This window comes from Bombyx mandarina, chromosome 15 (genome assembly GCF_030267445.1).
Source record: "Bombyx mandarina strain Sakado chromosome 15, ASM3026744v2".
Lineage (NCBI taxonomy): Eukaryota > Metazoa > Arthropoda > Insecta > Lepidoptera > Bombycidae > Bombyx > Bombyx mandarina.
This window is the reverse complement of record NC_143221.1, coordinates 237,623-259,550: the sequence shown is the minus strand read 5'-3', so window position 1 is coordinate 259,550 and position 21,928 is coordinate 237,623. Positions and strand designations below refer to the sequence as shown.

The window sequence follows — 21,928 nt, the reverse complement described above, 5'->3', positions numbered from 1 at the left end:
CAAAGGTACTTTTTACTTAATAACAGTCGTGTTTGTTAATAAGCGATCAGAAGATGCGGATGTGCAGCTATGGCCGCTTCGATTTACTGTTACATATTTTCCCTTTCCGTCTACGATAAACATTTCTTTACTGTCTTAGCCAATACTTGGCACACACCAGGCCGCGAGTGAACTTAAACTATAGAACATAACTACTAGTTGTGCCGATTCAAACTAAGGGGAAGAAAAAGATGATTAAAGAGTATTAAGCGGTAGGCAGCGGCTTGGCTCTGCCCCTGGCAGTGCCGAAGTCCATGAGCGACGGTAGCCACTCACCATCAGGTGGGCCGTATGTTCGTCTGCCTACAAGGGCAATAAAAAAAAAAAAAAGATTAAGGACCCGGAACTTATGAACAAATCTTAATTTGTATTTTATAACCCGTTTAAGGTACTCTTCTATTTCTCGTAGTTTACGCTAACAGAGGAGCCAAAATGAACGTGTCGCTCATGCGATTAGTAACTAATATAGTTATGTCATAGACTGTAAGCATTCGTGAACATAATCGCATTACATAAATACTTAACAAGTTTAAATACATAGCGCTATGTTCTCAGTCATCGCCTCTACCTACGACTGATGTCTTCAAACCGCAACAGAAACAAGATCAACCGCATTATTATCATCACATGTGTAGTACAGAGTTAATATAATAGGTTATCAATGGTTAGTTAGTACACGATGTTGAAGAATAGAATAGAAGAGGAGGTTTTAAAGTCGTTGTGGCCTAAAGGATAACACGTCCGGTGCATTCGTGTTGAGCGATGCACCGGTGTTTAAATCTCAGGCGAGCACTAATTTTTCTAATGAAATATGTACTCAACAAATGTTCAGGATTAACTTCTTCGGTGAAGGAATTAATACGCGTAATGGAAATCGAACCCGCAAAATTGTAATTTCCGTTATTACTGATGGTAGCAAGTCTGAGAGCCCGTACGGGTAGGTACCACCACCCCGCCTATTTCTGCCGTGTAATGCGTTTTAGTTTGAAGGGTGGGGAAGCTGTTGTACTGTACTGAGACCTTAGAACTCATATCACAAGGTGGCGGCACTTCCGTTGTTGACGTCTATGGGCTCTGGTAACCACTTAACACCAGGTGGGCCGTAAGCTCATCCACCCATCTAAGCAATTAAACAAAAAGGTTTACGCTAATCGCAGTGCTATGGCCAGGGCCGAATAGCAAGTCAACCATGACTTTCACTGTTTTTATACGGACGGATCAAACTAACGACTTAACATGAACCCACATTATAAAACGAGGTGAAAGGCCACATACCATTATGCGACTGCTTAAATCCCCTCCCCTTCCCCCGACTGGCTATTTTATGGTTTTATGGTTTATTTTGTTCATATGACGAGTCTTCATTGAGTAAGACATAAGGTATTCGAAACATCGGAATTTTTCAAAAAAAAGTCACATTTAAGAGATTGAAAATGGTTGTATTAATTTTGCCGCAAATGGGAGACAGCTTAAAGTTCTTCTGGTTAGCTAGTTGAATGGAGCTTACAATCTGACTGCTGCCGCTTGCTCAATTGTAATAATAACGGCTTTTCTACACTTCAACTTCATACTTACCATGAGTATTATTTTATTTTCATGGATTAGATTTAAAACAATTTATTCTTTTAGTGCGGAAGTCATTGGTCATCGGTACATAAAAATTTAGAAGAATTTGAGCCTCAATTATCGAGCCATAATCTAATGACAGTGGAGTGACTACAAGTGCATCATTAAATTCAATAAAATTCAGTTTTCATGTTACAAAATACGCAGTATGGTCACTCTGGTCGCGACAGGGCCGTCCTCACACGCGGCGTTCGCACTCCGCCATAAATAAAGAGCATTGTTTGCAGAGAAGCACCCAACGCTATTTACACACGGCGACGCGAGGCATGGCAGTTCATGTCGGCCTTTGATGTGCATTTTGTGTGATAAGAAATTCGGTTTCATTAGCATTAGCGGGTAAACAGTAATAGTAATAGGATAAAAAAATTATAGAGAAATGAATTATTTTGAGTTCAGCCTGCTATTAAATAGATCTTTTTTGTTTTAAAATTATGTTTACTTTTTCAAAATATAATTAACGTTAAATCTTCCATTACGTGTTCACACGTTTCAAAATATTCACCATTAAACGTTCGAGAATTAAATACGTAATGTTGTACAAAATTCAACAAACATTCAACAAATACACGTACCGGAAACCACTTCCTCAGTGGCCCAAAAAATATACGCCACTTATTGAAAATCTTGCTTCCATACATGTACGAGTATTACAAGTCGATAAACATAACCCAAACGTGAAGCGGTGGAAATCACAAGCGACCTCATTAGTCGAGTACTCTACAACAGATAGCCACCCAACCACCCTAAGGAACAAGGAAACAATTAATTAATTGAACATTTGTCATTACTGTTGTATTCGTAGTGTGTTGTTTTGACAGTCAATGCGATGCGTACCGTTGTGGTTATTTTCAAATCTCGTTTGAAGTGGCAGAGTTCCCGGGAAGCAACTAACAGATACATACCTCGGTACAACGCATATTGAGACATTGTTCCAATTAAACAAACAAGAAAAACATAGTTTTCATAATACAAATGCTATATTACGAAATACAATCAAAAAATTATATTATTATTATTTTGGTGGTGATTGCGAAGTCATATCAATATTAGGAAATTGATTAGGTATCGATCGTGACCTCAATGGTTTTTTTTGTATGCAGTCAATAAGGTCCAATCGCACGGTTGCTGCAGAGCGTTGAACTGCTTGCCAGGAACTAGGGGAAGATTGTAGATGGACGAACCATTGTTGTGTCGGCGGAACGAGAAATAAGTAGGTAAGAACCCGCCGCGGAGTCGAGATGTGGTTCCGAGAAGGCAACACCACGTTATTATCAGGAAACTATCGTTAGGTATTTACTTCTATCTGTTATTATTATACGAGTTTGTGAACTACAAATGAGAAGTCATTAATGTGACCGCCATGCTGGCTATTAAAGTACATTATCGACGATATCGATACTATCTATCACTCACAACTTCGTTATTAACGTATTCTCGACTCTCGAATTCATTCCCTGAACTTCCTACGTATGTATACCTCAGCACTAATAGTTGAGGAGACGCGATATAGAACTTGCCTCGATCAGAAAGACTGGTCCACCCTCGAATCGGATCATGGTCGATGGTTGAACGTGCAAGCGTCGCGGCGTACTACGGGTGCATTGCTGCGAACCAGCGGGCGCCAATATTATCTTAATCGGGGCTTATATTTATAATATTTCGGACGCGTTGTAAAGATACGAGGGCATAAATAATTTTATCGGGTATATTGTTGCTTAATGCTTGTGCGTTGTTTTTGTTGTGTGAAATGAGACTTCTGGTTGTTTCGTCATTTCCTTCTTAAGCGATCGATAAGACTTTGGACTTTTGATAATACAGGTGTCCCTGACTACGCTGATACTGCCACGATGTGTCCAAGTGGATGACTATCCTTGCAGACGGCGTCAACGTGAAATGTTTCCTACATTCGATATTTTAAAGAAAAAGAGTTTTTTCAATTATACTGTGTATTTTTATGAAACCGTGGACTGGGGTTCAAAGTATTTCGAGCACAATATGAATTCATCCAATTCGGCCAATTGCATACTCGACACAACAATATCAATAGATGCAAAGGGTTCTTGATTCGTTAAATAATCCTCGCAGATGTAGTACGGTTTTGTTCTCCGCACAGATGGGTGCTCTAAGGAAAATGAGCGTTTCGATTATATTCAAACAATGTAATGTGTTCAGTACAAATATTAGCAGCAAGTAGGTACTAACGTTCTAATAGTGGCGTTAGCAAATGACCAAACACGTCGTTTATAGTTATTTAGTGCGCCAGTTGAATCAACATCCCATTCGTCACGCTACTGCCGAGAGATAAGCCGTGTACGTTTCCTGCCGTCCACAAATACGAGGAAATATTACTTAAGTGTACGGCTTGGGTGACCCATTTTAGATAATAGCTAAACTTTGTTGTGTCGACGGTAATCGAACATGTTTATATTTGGTATTTGTCTTTAAAGGGACATTCTACAAGTTAATTAATTCCATTTTTTAAAAAAACTGTGAAATAATGTAAAATGATGTTTCTTATAGCTTTGTGGTTTAATGCATTAATGTGATGCCCATCATTTTTAATGCAATTAATTTTGAGTTTGTTTCAATACATTTAGAATTTGCGACGTCCTTTAGATTCTGCCGCGTTGATTTTAATAAAGTTCTCAAGGGCCTTAACCTAAATCTATCACAGGCTAAGAGGTACCACGCCGTGATAGCTCGGTGATTCTCTCAGTACATTAATCTACATCAGCATTAACACAAAATTGCATTAAAACGTTTTCAATTACGAATCAGCCCGCAGCTGCAGATTACAAACAAGTTAGATGGAATCAACATTTCTTGTACGTATGCAGTATGCAGTACATTATGCATGTCGTATGTTAGGGCACGTGTCGACGCCGCGCGTGATCGGAAATAAAACGCTTGATTTAGCGCGATATCGAATGCTTCGTGCGTCTCTTGCCGCAGGGATGTGTTGTATAACTTTGCTCACTGAAGTAAACGTGAACAATTTAACACTAAAGTCTAACCCGTGGTTCCCAAACTTATTTTGTCTACTGCCCGCTTTGAGAATAAATAATTTTTAGCGCCCCCATTTTTTCACCTTTTTTTTTTAATGCCCTTGTAGGCAGGTGAGCATACGGCCCACCTGATGGTGAGTGGTTACCGTCGCCCATGGACTTCAGCAATGCCAGGGGCAGAGCCAAGCCGCTGCCTACCGCTACCTACTTAAAAACCACTATAGCGAGAGTTAAGACGGTGTCTAAGAGACCTAGATGAAATTATAAATCGCCTCCCAAACCTCTACAAAACGCCCCCATTTTTTTCTGGGTCTCTACCGCCCCCCATTAAGCTTGCAGCGCACACAAGGGGGCGTTATCGCCCACTTTGAGAAAGCCCAAACACGACATAGCCATGAGACAGTTCTATTTCAGCTGTATAATGCTATGTACTTTGTCTGTTCAATTAGCCCAACAGCTTTTTTTAATTTTTTTTTTTTTTTTCCGGTAGAGGGCCGGACCTCCTACGTGGTCCCCGCGCAAAAGGGGCGCGCGGGGTATGTGAGACTCAACGGTCTGCATGGTGTTGTGAGCAGACCGCGGGCCCAAGGATTTTAGGACCCACCCACTAAACGACTCCCCTGCACTCTTACACCCGACGTCCGATCCCCTCCGAGGTCAGAACCCGGATGAGGTAGGGGGGCTACCGCGGTCAACACTACAACCAGACGGCGCGGCTCACCCCAAGGACGCCCAGCCGACGGAGCCTTCGAGGCGAATCGAAGGCTCTGAAACGTCGGCCGTCTCGGTACGGCAGCCCGTCGGGCCGCCCAGACGGTGCCGCTGGTGTCCCGGAATACCCCGCTGGACCAGAACTAGCCTGCCGGGTCGGGACGCGATACACCGTCGACCGGTCGCTCTATTCACTCCACGGCAGCGCGCTAGAGTGCTGGTAGCGCGCCGCGCGGCCTCACCCCCTCAGGTCGCCCCTTGACCTTCACCGGGGGGAGGCCGCTACCTACAGGGGCCGGGACGTACGGGCGTATTCCCGCCTCCGGCCCCCGGCTCGACGGCGACGGATCGGTGCGGAAAGGGAAGAGCTCTCCCTCTCTCGCTCCGCCGCCTCCTTCTGCGAGATGGTGGACTCGCAGAAGTCGAGCATCGCCTTCCAGGACGCGTCGCTACCGAGCATCGTAGCCACGACGCGCGGCAGCGAAAGGTCCTCTCCTATGACCGCGACGAGGGCGGCGCGTTGCTCGTCGAATCCAGAGCAACGCGCCAGCGTGTGTTCCGCTGTGTCTTTCTCGTCGCGGTCCGCGCAGTGGTGGCACTGCGCCGTCGGTTCCTTTCCGGCTATCTTGAAGAGGTACCGGCCAAAACACCCATGGCCGGTCAACATCTGCGTCAGCCGGAAGGTGAGGCATCCGCGGTCGCGGCCCACCCAGTCCGCGAGGACCGGACGGACCGCCTCGACGGTACGGAGGCCGGCCGACGGGTCCGCCAAGCGGCGAGACCACGCCTCCAGCACGGTAGCCCAACAGCTAGTAGTACCTTTTTTTTTAACACTGGGGAATCCATTTACGGATACCCGATCTGGGGGGGCAACGAACCGGGTTATGTTGGACTCCGGTGCCTCCTGAGAGGAAGAGGGGGACGAGGAGGGCCAAGGTCCTCCACCTCCCCGAATTCCTCGCAGGAGAATACGTCTTGAAAAGGCGCTCGCCCCGCAAAACCAACTACCGACTAAACATCGAGCTCCACCACACCGGCTACACCAGACCTACGGTACCGCAGTGCGCGCCGAAAAACAGCTAGTAATACCTACGCAGCTACGTTTCGATAATAAAGTGCCCTTCGGGTACATCCAGTTTATATCTACCTATATATTCTTTTGTAAGAATGGTCGAAGTATTTCTACGAAGTATGCATATCGACGCTTGAAAGGCAAACGTGACTAAGCGACAATAACTGCTTTGTACATAAATGATAGGCAATAACCATATTCGATGCGCAAAAAAAAAAAAAATTCTAGGTCTATTAAAATCATTTCAATCCTACATCTAGATTCGTTAAAATAGATTTTTTTCAGGTATTTCAACTTTAAATTAATTAGTCTACGGTAAAGTTCCCGCATTGTCGCTTAGTCACGTTTGCCTTTCAAGCGTCGATATGATTGTTTCGCTGCGTGTTTGTTTAATCGAGTATCTAACTAAAATTACTGGTACATTACATACAGAGATGAATTTATCGTATTAGCGTAAAGTTTGGAGTTGTTTAGATTAGACTTTATGAAGCGAGTATTACCGCCGCTACATCTGATGCTGGTTGTTGAATTCGAGAACTCACGAACGAACATCACGCAGCGCACAAATGGCCTTGAGAAAACGTGTGTACGGCCAGGCTCGACTCAACTTATCTGTTATTAAATGTCGCGTACATACGCACTGACCACAATCACGTCGTGTATACTTTAAGCTACCATATGCCTTCAGCAGGACAACATAAGTATCATTAGTCTTTGATATCTTGAAGTAGTCAATTTTTTTTTTGAGCCCCCCACCTTGAGATATAAGTTCTAAGGCCTCAAGTATAGTTACAACGGCCGCCCCACCCTTTAAACCGAAACGCATTACTGCTTCACGGCAGAAATAGGCGGTGTGGTGGTACTTACCCATGCGGACTCATAAGAGGTCCTACCACCAGTAATTACGCAAATTATAATTTTTCGTAATTACTGCACCCAGCTTCGGAGAGCCAGTGCTGCATGAGAACATCGCGAATGCGTGGAGTAGAACCGTGATGCTAGGTTTAATATTTGGTACGGTGATTCACGTGTAGGGAATGCTCCCCTTTCCAGGAGATCGTCTGGCCGCCTCCCCTTTATCGATCCGGTACGTGCGAGGAACGACTGCTCTTTTTGCATTGTCATGAACGGTACGTTTCGCATACCGGTGTAGGGCTTTTATTTGGATACTCACTTTTACATGGAATGGAAATAAATCTGAAGGGTACGTTGGAGACTTATATAAATAAAGGGGTCCGTTACGGAGCTTGTCCCGGGTTCCAAACAGTAGTTAGGTTTATATGTGTTTGATCGTTCGAGCGTCACGTTCCTTCATAGCTAGTGTACGCAATCTCGGGTACGCCTTGGTTTATCAGCATCAGTTTATAATAATTAAAAACACGATAATTTGATAGAGCGCCGTATGAAGCATCGATAATACCATTAACGATTAGTGTCCATTACTGACTCATACGCTGACTGGCAAATTCAAAATATTTCAAGGAAATTTTAAGGTTTGATTTGATTATTTTGATTGGAATACAGACAACAACGTGAACAAATAAATTTATCATGACACATGAGCATAAAGCAGACCTCCACGACATTCTTTCGATTTCTTTTAATATTATTATTGATTTTATAATTTTCCTTGCCTTCATTATTGTCGTAATCAGCCGGCTTCTGATTAATAAACCAGATATTAGATTATATATTTTTAAGAACCTTCTACTTTTAAAATAATAGAGTTAATTTTAATACCCTGTCGACCAAGCCTGAACTTTTTTCACAATTTATAACATTGCTATTGATGGTTACAATGTTTTTGATAAAACACAGAGAAAGTAAAACTAAACAATGAAGACGATAACTACGAGTATAAGCGCACAGTTTTCTAGAGCACAAATCGATAGAAGCCAAACTAAAGGTAAACTGCGTAACGAACTAGCTGCGTTTCTAGCGGCTGGCTCAACGCTAGCAGGCACCCACAGCTTACTAATTAAGCGTATTTCTAATCGCACCCACAGCTTACTAATAAGCGTATTTCTAATCGTCCCCTTGACGTCGAAGTAGCTACGCAGTCAGTGCCGCCGCCTAGCTTCAGACATATTTTGATGAGGTCGTTGGTCGAGTGGTCGGTGAGCCAGAGTATTGTGCCTGCTTGGACCTCTGCCCGGGTTCGATTCCCGTTGAGATTCAGTACTCTTAGAATTCTCTATCTCTGAGTTTACCTGTCTCTAACTCGTAATTACTTTTATTCGAAATTTTGGGAGACACAATATATTACAAAGCACTTTATTGCTCTTGGTGTACTAAACTAACGACAATATACAGAAAAAAGAGAATGAGGAAAATAAACTTAAAAATAAAGTACATTGCACGGACTTATTGCTGAAAGCGATCTCTTCCAGTCAACCTTGCGATGGAGATGATTTCGGAAATTGGTGAGGTGTTTTGATGTAATCCAAGGTCGTCATTATATAAATGTTTACTCAATACAAATTATATTACATTAGCATAGATAAATACATACAAATATTTTGTATTTTTACTGGTGGTAAAGCGTCTTGCAAGTCCGCGCGGGTAGGTACTACCACCCTGCCTATTTCTGCCTTGAAACAGTTACATGTTTCGGTATGAAGGGAGGGGCAGCCGCTGTACTGTAAAAACTGAACAAACGTAATAGTGATTTAAATAATTTCTATTATTCTCGAAAGGGAGTTTATCGCCAAATGGACCTCGATTTCGCCTACCCGGCTACGTCGTTAATAAAGCAAACAAACTGCACTATTATATGTACGGGCGACACAGTTCGGTGAGATAGTGTGTTATTATGCACTCGAATTATCAAATTTTATGAGTCATTGGTCAAACAGCGGACGTGGACCAATATTTCTAACTGCAATCAATTATTATATGCTTATATTATAGGTTTTTTAGCGTTGTTCTTACGAACTTGTCAAGGTATATTTAAAATTGTATTGAAGTAGGTATGTATAACTGATCCACGTTGGAGAAATATTACCCTATTGCAGTCTAGTCGGCTACACCAAGCTACGCACTCACACGATTCGAAACAAAGTATTTAACTACCATGAGATGAGCAGATGGGCACTGTCTGCCTGTCACAATATAAATACCGGAACGTGAGATCCTATAAGATCCCAAAAAGTATTAAAGCATAAAAATAGTTCATGTTCATGAAACTGAGTCCGGGGGTCATCAAATGGAAAACTACTTTTGACGTAAACGAAAATTTTAATTTCTTTCCATTTTCAATTCGTTTGTTCCTGTTGTTAATTTCATTGCATCTTTAGTGTTCAGTTGTTAGTTTTTTATGGGCACAAAACTGAGTCATATCGGGTGTCATATGGGTACCACCGACCTCTTTATTTCTCTCGATTCCAACTTCAATCCTACTAAGTGATGGCATCCATTAAAATATAAAGTTGTCAGTTTCATACAAAATCTTATAGAAATTGAAACGTTAACGTTTTACGGATAGACTGAAAAATGAAGCAAAAGCATCAAAAAAGCATTGTATTAAACAATCAAGCATATGCTTGAACTCATCTTATCTGCTCATCAAGGTCAAGTGTTTTGACGTAACAATAATATTATGAAAGAAATGAGATAAGAAGTTCTTGAAGCATGAGGTGTAGTAATTATTGTACGTTCGCGCTCCATCTGAGGAAACGATGTCACGAAACTAATATGCACTCCATATGTAGATCAACCCGCACAGCCTCTAGTTCAGTGTTTACAGTGAAGTATGCACCACGCTCGTGGTTCAGTATCAAAATAGTTTTTGTTAGCTTAGAATGACAGATAAGCTCACCATTACAGTTATCCCTCGTGTTGTGATAGGATCGTGTCAGGAGTAAGCAGGTCGGCAGTATCAGGCTCAGGCATGAATTAGGAAAAAAGGTACAGGAAATTAAGGGGAAGATACAAAAAAAGTGAAGCGAGGACTTGATGTGGTCTGGTTTCTGAATAGTAGCCGGATGGATTATTATAGAGTTCTTACTAAATTCAGCTTTATATGCCAATAATAAACAAATTATTGATGGGTATGAAACAAGTTTTTTTCCCTAACTAATATAACTAGCCTAAGGAGATATTCCAGCTACGCTTGAACGTGTTGACGCTTGAGCTAACGGACTCAAGCTGAGATAATTGCTGACACTAGCACTAGCAAGAACAGTGTTTTGCTGAATCTACCACCGGATCGAAATCGCGACCACTGAGAGGATCCAACGAGAAACTCAGTGGGTTAGTTCGCTCGGCGAAGACTTGGTCTTAATCGACCAGTTCGACGAGAACGGTGACCGGGGCTTGAAGGACGGCGACTTTTCGTAGTCCCGTCGCCTGAGTCGGATATGTAGTTAGAAGCGGCCACAATAAGAGGGTTATCATGACGCGTCACTTTTTGATTAATTGAAATAAGGGGTCGGGTTAGTTACAAAACTGAAAGTTATAACAAAAATACCCTTATAAAAGTAAACGATTGTTGTACTTCTAATTTATTTTATTATATTCATTACGATTTAATATTGCATCGGGAAATATACAAAAACGGACCTAACCGGTTAAAGGAAAATAGAGTCAATATTGAATATATCCCTGTCTGGTTTTCGCGTAGAGTTCTGATCACTTGATCTTTGGGTTATCCGGAGCCTGGCCGCTGCATGTCGACACGGAATGTCTTACGCACATTCTTCTTCCGTCATTACGCCTCAGCCTTGAGTCGATATTATTTGAGTAACATGTTACAAAATGCAATGCAACAGTCGCTTTAACTCTTTAACGATAATTGTGTGTCCACGGATATTGGCGTGGGTTGCGTCGTGGCGGCATATTGCGAATTGTCTGCGAATATGCAATATTAGGATTGCTCTTTATATGTAAATGTCATCATTATAAAATTGCCAATCTGTTAAAGTTTTTTTACTGCCTTGATAGCTGACGAACCACTCAGCACATGCATTGATATATTCAATTTATTGGGGCTTTGAGAGACCGCAATTGGACGTAGGCTCCCGGATATTAATGTCGCAACCCTCTCACGCGTTATGCTTTAGTTATACAATGAATGTTTTTTGTTCGTGATGTATGCGCTATCACGATACGGATCACGGGTCCTTTATGAGAATGAGTCGGGACTTTGTAGTATTGGTGCTCTTTCTTATTCCATAGACGGGTGATCGAGCTCACGGTCAGATGAAGTAAAGTGGTTATCTGAGCCGATATACACAAAGCAAATGGCGCCACTCACTATGAGATAAGAATTTTATGTTTCAGTGGCGTAGTTTACTGGCTGTGAAGCCCTTTAAACCGGAACGTATTACTGCTACGCGGCGGAAATAGGATGGTGGTACTTACCTATGAAGGCTTAAAATACGCTGTACCACTAGTGATAACGCTTTTTTTTATAAGCTTCACTGTTTTAATTACTCGGCGTTATTCCTTCATCGCGGATACATCCGAGAACAAGTATGAAGTATGAGTTACGTAGAAAAATTTGTGTCTAAATGGGAGATATTTTGAGCACCGGCATAGTGTGCGACTACGCGGTTGATCCAATCTTTGTGGCGAGGCTTGAGGCAGGCCTATGTCCAGCAGTGGACGTCTGTGGGCTGATCGAATAAAATGCGCTTGATACGAGTTCACGGGGCGTCTCGGTTTTTGGGCCAGGAAATACTTTTTTAGGAAATACTTTTATAGTACCATTAAAATGTGACAGACGGTTTTGCAACAAATAGCTGTTATAACAATTTTTTTAAGCAACGCCTGTTTTTATGCCACTTATAATCTTCTTCTTGCTCCTATTCAGCCCAACATGTTCTATTTCCCCATTCAGGCCTATCATACGTCATTTCTGTACTCACACCCTTTTCATGCTTATCCTCTTTCATAAAGTCCCTCCAAGTCTTTATAGAAAGTCCAATCTTCACATTAACGCCTACTTTCCACTAACAAAGCCACTGTCGATGTCGTCACTTTGAAAGATTTATAATTTTCAATAACAATATTCAATAGCTACTTAATTTTTTATTATTGCACATTACTAAGGATTTTTGCATTTGTGTTTCAAGGTTACCGATGCCATTTATTGTTTCGTATCTTTAGATTATAATTAAAATGAGACAGACTAACAACTCTGTAAATGTATTCACACAGTGGCACCAGAACCAGTTTTTAAAATTGAAATCTTTAAAGTTCAACATGTAAAATAACAACAGCTATAAAGACCGATTTAAAATCCCAAGAACTGGTTTGTCCACACATGGACACTGAGTAATGTAATGAAGCCATAAGCGATGTACAATAACATAATGTGTAAAATGACATAATCGCTTTGGTTATCTGATAGCCGAATGATTGTCTAAAATATTTCTTTCGATTTCAGGAAGTTTGTTTTGTCGCGTAATGTTTAGCATTGAAACTTAATATCAGTTGATTTGTATATCCAATAGAACGTGAAATCTCGAAGACAGTTTCGTTGTTTATAGCAGATATGTTCGACAAATCCGGGTTATAACTTGTATATATGTGGAATGTTACCTTCATTCGGTCAGTTATTTTTGTATAAATAAACTTTTAATGTGACAATTTTTCATATTTTGTATGATTGGATGTTTACAGACAGATAAACGCCTAACATAGAACAGGGGAATTTTAAGAAAAATATACCCTCCGACCAACCTTTTTTGTATTGCACGCAATATGGAACAAATCTAAAAATCTAAATCTGCTGAAGCGCGGAGCTAATCCTTGAGAGAATGCATTTGGAGTCGACGAGCTGTCTTCACATCACATTAATTTAATTTCCATCACAATAACATTACATTGCAACAAACATTAGTTTATGCATAGTATAGATGATGTGATTTAAACTTGAAGATCAAAGATGTTACCAGATCGTGTTGTTAGTACTAAAGAAACTTTTTAAAGGTTAATGTAACGTATACCAAAGAGATAGTTATGTGAGTTTGGCTTCGGTAGTTGCCACTCGTCATCTCTGACATGCACAATCAGACCGGAACGACTGATAACCGAACTCGCATCGTGCTCGCGCCGAGCCGAGCGCACTGCCGCGATCGACCTCCGTTACAAACTGATTTGTTTTTAAGAATGCTTTGGAAAATATTGGGGGATGTCCGGGTTCAGACAATGGGTGGATTTATGACAATGGTCAATAAAATCAGCCAAGTTAGTGCTTTGAGCTCAGGGCACTTTCAAATCATTTCTAAATTAGAAGCTGTGATCCCTCGTAGTCTCAAAAGTAGCTTTATCTAACGAGGTGTTGATAGTCTCGTAGTTAACGGCCCTTGCTTTTTAACAAGTACCCCAAATGTATTGAATTATATCAAAGTAGTTCGTGTTCATTTTCTAGTTTTTAAACATCTCTCGTTTCTTATCTTAATCGTATCATTAAAACAGGCTGATCTAAACGAAAATTGGCAATCAATGTACAATGTATTTCATAAACAACAAACGCACGGTGCGTTCAACTCAGAACTGTTGAAATAATTTTAAATTTGGCGCCTTATAACTCAATGTGAATATGAGATTATATATAATCTATGGCACTCCTTCTCTCTCTACTCCGTGACATCGACCGCATTGTATTCTCATCTTTATTAAATATTAAATAAATACAAAGTATAACTGTGTATAACTTAGTGTTATTTATTTAATCTAACAAGAACAAAGCCAGCCATTGTGTAATTGAATACTTGTTATTTAATGTTAGCCAATCGTTTTAGTGTCTACATTCAATTTCAGGATAAATCTAACTGTAGTAGCGGAGAAACAAGCACAACTGGGACCGGCTCCAATATCTTAGAAACGATCGCTGTACAGATACAGACTAAAGACAGACGAGGAATAATACGATAGCTTACTTAAATAGTTTCGCTTGTCAATTTGAAACTAAATAGTAATTTAGAAATTATTGAAGTAGTCCAGCACAACGTGGCTGATCTTATAAATGAACTTTTGGGAAGGACAGTTATATCTAACAGTGAACGTATTTTGGAAGAAGACGATGAACCTTATTGAATGTGGATTACTGATATTTGTGTCATGATAATAGTGCATACATACAGTACTGTGTCTAAACAACCATGCGCACATCGCGCAAAACGCGGTTTTGAACTTGAGACAGCTGATAACACAATTACGCTACAGATTTAGGTCAAGATAGCGGAGAGAGAAAGTGATACCATATCACGTGTAACATAGCCTTCATTTTTTGGCCCAAGTTTAGGACTTTTTATCGTTTGTTTTCAAAAACTAAGTAGTATTTACTGAACTTACTGTCAATGTCTTAGCATTTTATAGCCCATCGGGTGTAAGGGAACTGATCCTCGACACTTGATTAGTTTTTTAATTAATACGATAATTTGCTTAATAATTTTTCTATTCAAGTGGTGTCTTCTGACGAAGGTACGTGATCGTGAAAGCTACTTGGAGATTAGACACATTAGCTCTAAACAAAGAGGTTTTTCAGCCAAGATTATTATTACCTTGCCCCTCCTCTCCTCTTCATTTGTATCATACAAAATCGAATAAAAATTACTTTGTCGTTAGAAGTTCGGTGCAGTTTAATAATGCAATAATACGAAACATTCTGTAACGTCCTTCACAAAAAATGCCAGCTTACTAGTCGATACATTAGGCGATAACTTTATCTGAGAGATATAACTGATAGGCAGTGAGCGACCAATGCTGTTAAGATCTTCGGAATCGTCAGCAACGAATAAACTTGACGCACTTTTGTACGGAGGACAAATATATAGAAATTTTTACATTTATTTATTGCTTTAGTAGGTAGAGCAGCATGCGGCCCGGCCCACAGGTAAGTAGTTATCGTCGCTTATAGATGTTAGTATTGCCAAGGGAACACACAAGCCGCTGCCTACTGCTAACTACTCTCGGGAATTAAAATTAGAACAGGCCTACGTTACGTTACTGAGTATCGTTGAAAGATCTGTTCTTCAGTGCTGTTGCTGCGACCATCACCCCACGAACCCACGCGGCTTTGTCATCCACATAGCCGCGGTCCGATTGAGCCTTCGCTATAAAGGTCCTTTCATTTCTATTTGGTGGTTTAGATTCAAACATAACTGAGGTTAAATAAATGGGAGGATTCCCTGGCCATGGAAATACTTATTGATTTTCTATAGCCGACATATATATGTATACAGAATAATTAAATCTTACTTTTATTTCTATTAGTTCTAGATCTGGTTTATTTCGCTTGCTGCGTGACTTTGAATTTTGATGATTTGACATACATGATTTAGTAGAATTACATTGTGACGCAACTATGAATATATTAATAACCTGGCGATATGAATCTCCGTTTTTACATTATAAAAACACATTTTGAGCACTATTAGTCATCGAAATCGTGTATTAATTAGCAACTCATTTTTCAAATGCTTAATACTGAAGCCACAGTACTGTTTCGTAAATGAGATCAGTTGTTACGAAATGCGACCCGACACCTTGGGACATCGAAAATTTGTTAAGATTGCAAATGTGATTAATATTAATGTTCAATGAAATGTCACCGATTCTTTATTGAACATAATAATATTCATTTTTGTTTTTATGAGATGACAATAATTCAATTCATGTACAAACATTTTCTGTTTGTTAAAGAGGCCGTATACAGTAAAATTTAGATTGTATTATAAGTTCAAGGATCGGTGATTTATGTAAAAAAAATCAAGTTAAATAATTGACAATAGTTTAAAAGACGACCTCATTATCGAAACCGGTTTTACACAATCCATTTATTCTGTCAGCGTCATCAACATTATCAAGCTAAATATTTAATGTATGTAATGTTCGTGTTATAAATTGTATTTATACTTTTCTGTGGCGTTTTATTCTACTTTCTTTGATGTACCTGACAGCTCCAATGCGTGGGTTCATGAACCTCCGGAGCCAAACAAGAAAGTATGAGAGGAGTACAAACCAATGACTCCGGCCCGCGTGGAGTCGAAGCAGCACAAAAACCGATATAACGATATAAACACATGAGGAACAAGGACGTCCGTGCATTAGTTAATGACATTAGCGTAATGAATGCACATTACGTGGCGTGACGCTTTCATCGCGCGGGAATGGGAATGTACGTTTTTTTCGGTAATTTGTTTCATTGTTTTAGGGTTATTAGTTAGATTTACGATTTAAATATTAGATTTGTAATCTTTGGTGGTATGTGAAACTGGCTCCGATGGGTGAAAGGTTATGTTTTTTTTAATATACGAGCTGTTTTTCTGATATACAAACAACCAACATTCTTTTAGAGTATTAATCACGGCTACATCCAATACTGCTACCTCATCAATTTGTGCCATCGACATCATCTTCCTACTCGTGTCAACTAAACTTTACTATTCCTGAAAAGGTTAAGCTAAATACTATAGGCTAGTTAATTAAATCAGACGCAACGTAGTTCTATTGATTGCGAAGGGTCCTCATCGCCCATGGGCTGCCGTGCCAACCGCTGACTACTGATAAGGACTCTTCTCAGACGTCATTCGATGTACTCGGGAAGCACTCTAGAGTACCCGGTTTTGTTCCGAGAATTTGATGGTAAGCGGCAAAAATAATCTCCAGAAAAGTACTATAAATGCGCGCTGCGGTTTCTGATTATTGCGGTGAACTCTGTTCCGGCTGCGAGTAGTGTAATGGTATAGTGGAGATCACGAAATTATCTCAAACAAACAAACAAACAAAGACCTTCTTGACTATTTATGTATATATATTGTCGTATTGTGCCGCTGTATATGGCTTCATGAAGTTATGGCGGAACTTTACCAGTATGTGAACCTCGAACAATATAGCTATTAATCTACCTGGTGCCCAGCTTCGAATTCACCAGCTGTGGTACCAGACACACGCGGTGTCTCTGCTTCACATATGAAAGCAATATAATGAAGACTTTGTTGGCAATAATAATGAATGGTGTAATGAGTTTTTCTTGAGTTAAACATTCGCTAAATGATAATGTGATAATGCTCGTGTTCATTTAATATCAAGATTTGATAAGGTTTTTTTTATGTTTAAAATTTTTTTGTAATTAGTACACGACATTATTTTTGTTGGTGAGATATAATCATCCCGGGATTACATTTCTTAAAAAAAAACAATTATTTTATATATGTAGTTAGTTTTATCGTGTGATCTGTATATCTGTGAGGCAGCGCGGTTCATAACATTGGTACGATCTTTCAATATAATCGTTGCTGAGGAGTCGGCTAAGATCAGTGAAGGTTCCGTCGTCAAGTTGCAGTCTACTTGCTGAACCTCTTATTTAACTGCTTATAGTATATTAGAATGCCAATAATTGCAGAACAGAATGGCTGTAAAATACCGACGGACGAGCATGAAGAGATTATTTGAGTGATTTTTGATAGATAGTCCTAAAATACGAAAGGCATGAACCAAATTGTTTTGATATTATCGTCTGTCCGAACTTGTAAGACGCACTTCTTTCTGCTAAAACACATTTAAAGCCTCGTTTAAAAACTAGTTTTGGGGTCGCGCTATAATTGTTTAAAATGGGTAGCAAAAATTGTTACTACATATAAACAATAAAGTATGAACCTTTTTGTAGTAGTAGTGGCTTCAACAATATAGCTGGAGTAACAATTTGATTACAGAAAATATTTAAAATTTCAAGTGATCGAACCACATCACACCGTGGCATCGGCAACTTTCACCCTCGATACCAATGTGGGACACTATCGATATAAATCTACTCAATCATTCATTCAGCAGATTTCGTTCGTAACAACATTGGAATGTTGTAATAACAAAAAGAAAACAAAAAACAAATCGACAGATCTTGTTTTTTCTGTAGTCGGTACAAGCAATTTGTTTGTAGCTTTGGTTTAGCTTGCAGGCTCGGACTATACAAACGGTGAGAACTTAACGAAGTGTGGTTTTCTAAAAAAATGACAGGGACAAATTGATAAGTGTGATGATGAGCCTGATCAGCCAGTAGAGACATCAACATTCTACGCAGTATTAGAGTATCAACCATTTTATTGAAAAACTAGTAACGCTACACGGAGCGGAATTATTCGACACTGTGACAAGAGTTTTGAATCATTTGTACATTTTTATACTGTTTTGGTTTTGCAACAAACCAAACTAGTTGTCAAATCAAACAAATCTATTAGTTATATCAATTACTATTATATTAATTATTAAATATCATCGATAAGTGTACTCTAAGCTTACTATCACATAACTTTGATTACTTGTACTAACCAAATAATACATTACGCCGAGCGGGAAGTTTTAAAAAATTGGCCGATGTTATCGAAATTATAATATGCTATTATGCATACATATGTACAGCTACTCTAATAAAATATATTTTTTTTTCGGATGGATGACCCATTTCATACGTAGTCCTAATGAAGGTATAGGTAACAAATGAAGTTATTTAATTTAGAGAAATTATTGCTCCATTTTAAACATTAGAAGGGGTATAGTAATGCTTTTATACAATTTGAAACGATGAATTACGCAAAACGTATCGAACATACAATTATTATCAGAATTCGTTGAACACGATAGTGTGTAGATATACAAATTGATCAACATAAATGATTATTGTCTCACATGACTTCAATAACAGTACAAGTTAATAGAGTAGACTGACACAGATGTAGAGCCGGACTCTAACGTCGGTGAGGAGACAGAGATAAGTGCGCTCTGCCACGATTGCCCGAGACGCTCTTGTACAGAGGCCGCGATAAATTACTCAAGTCAATTTGTGCTAATTAAGGAGACGTCGCAGCCTAATTAACTCCGGGAGTGATATATGTATCTGATTGTATTGAGTGTATACATTTTAATTCAGATCTGCATCAAATTATCATTATCAGTAATCAGTAATAATATATATAAAAATGAATTGCTGTTCATTAGTCTCGCTAAAACTCGAGAACGGCTGGACAGATTTGGCTAATTTTGCTCTTGAATTACTTGTGGAAGTCCAGAGAAGGTTTAAAAGGTAGATAAATATGAAAATGCTCGGAATTAAATAACAATAACAATTTTGTTTTTCCTTTGATGCGTCCCCCGTCGGACGGATTCCTTTTGTGTGTTTTAAGTTTATTTTATACAAAAGTTTAGGTTTTTTATTTATCGATTGAGGCACTACGAAGTCTGCCGGATCACCTAGTCAGTAATATATTTTTTGGACTGTGGTGACGAGTCTACCATAGGTAGTACAGAGCGGTGCCCGGGACTGGTGGCTTTTGGTCACTGCGGCCCATAGACCACTATAGGAACGCTGGCCCCCACCTTTGGACTTCAGATTGAAGTCTCAATTCAATCGGTAGAATTATTGAAGAAGAGATTAATATAAAAGCTAGTCAATAAACTTTATACCCTAGGTTTCTTAATTTATTGTGGTACGGTAGTGTTTACTTTAAGGTATTTGCTCAACAGATTGTAAATCCAGCATCCGTGACAGGAATAGTACTAGAACGTATAGTATTTCGTTTGATCAATTTATTATACAGTAGAATCAATGCAAAAAAAAAAACTAGATCCGCGCGTTTAAGCCATTACAGTGGTCAGTGCAACCGTGGTGTGGCAATTAGCGAACAGATATCAAGGGCGAGCCGTTAGACGGATCGTTGACCGCGGGCAGCTGACGTGAGTCACAACATATGTCACTTGCGGGCCAACAAGGAAACACGACCAATACGTTACAGGTCTGGACGGGAGTTACAAACGTAACAATACAAATACTCAACATTTAAGCTCAGCCTGTGCTGAACTGAAGGCCCGGCTACAGGGACCGGGCGGGAATGATTGCGTTGAAACGCGTATTACATAATTACAACACTTTTTGTTAATGCGTTGGAATGCAGGCGAACATCCTACAGCGGTACTAGGTAATATTATGGAACTCTGTTACGACGACGGATGATGCCATGGTAAAAAGGAATTGTTCGGGTCATTTTAAGCAATTCCTCAATCCGAGAGGCTATAGAAAAGCTGCAGTTATCAATTACATTCGCTAGTATTCTTTAAATATTTATGCAATCATTGACCGGTTCCACCCGGGCACATTTCAATTGACAATATTAAGAATGAAAACAATACCTCGATATCCTTTTTCTGTACAGCGGGATACAATAGACGAAGACAAAAAACCAAGTCACAAACGCGGTGCATGTAGGCCATTAGGAAACTGAGCGTGCGACTGCATGTTATACTAATTTTAGATAACATTTCAATTATCAAGGTTGGCGTAGAAGGCGACTGGTCAAGAGACCCGCCAGCGCGACAGGTTTCTCGCGACGCCGCTCTTGGCGCGTCCAAATTATGATTATTTTCTTGATTGGTACGAAGGGGGACTCGACACTCAATACAATGCAGTTCTGACTTACCCCTGATTAGTTGAACTTAGGCTATAGAACACTGTGGTTCATATTTAAAATATTTCATATAAGCTTTTAAGTTGTTCTATTTCAGTGAAGTTTTCGAATTAATCGGTACAACAAACTTAAAGGGAAACTTTCGTGTAACCGGTATACCGAGGAGGCGCCGACAGGGCAGGCGAACACCTGTCGTCCACTGGACGGCCCCACTGATGTTTAGCTTTAACATTGAACCGCACCTGGCCAGATAATTTTACAATATCATTTATTGCCGAAAATATGTTATATCACGTCTATACGTGCTTGCGGCTAGGTCCGCTTCGGGTTGTCTGCTTGATAGTTCGTTCTGCTGTATCTCTATTGTACATTTGACGCCTTTTTCCTAGTCTGGGCGTCACTCAACGATTATTTTCTTGGAAAATTGGTCATACCATCGTGGTCAGCTTTCCATTATTCTCTTCAAATATATCAGCTACTTTAATAACACGTTCATTATCGTTATTTTTGTCAGCAACAGCTTCGGTTATGTTCAGTTGGTGTTCCGTGCCGTATGGGACCATCTGTTATCAAGGAAGGGATGTGCGCTGGGATCCAGTGTTCGTTACATTGTTCCACACATGAGTGGCCACAACGACTGACAAGGAATGGGATGACTTGTCGTACAATGAAAGTATTTAAAGTCCTTTTCGTTGAATGTTTTGGTCTAAAGCTGTTTTCATTTTGTGTACTGTTTTTCCCTATTTCTTTTAATGCACCAAACGTCAAATTACACTTCCAGCCAAAATGGGAAATAATAATATCGCGTACTTTTCCACAACGTTCGTTCCTTAACTGTTATAGTTAGTAGGAAATATCCTAGAACGATACTTTAAAAAAACAAGTTGTCGTCAGAATGGCTGCAAGTTTTTTGTCAGTCGTTATTTTTTATGTGGGTCTTGTCGATAAGAAGCCAATTAAGGTTAAAGTAAGCAAATTTTATAAAGATTCGATTATTTCAGCTATTAGTCCAGCCCTTCTATCTAATTCAGCCTTCATGAGTATATTTGTTACGAAGATTTGACAGATCG

The 21,928-nt window shown here is 39.8% G+C and overlaps 1 protein-coding gene across 3 annotated transcripts in view; it reads right to left on the bottom strand.

Moving 5' to 3' along the window:
- Positions 1-21,928, bottom strand: part of bif (protein phosphatase 1-binding protein bifocal) — a 37,383-nt gene that overhangs the window by 8,449 nt on the left and 7,006 nt on the right. The window lies entirely within an intron of this gene.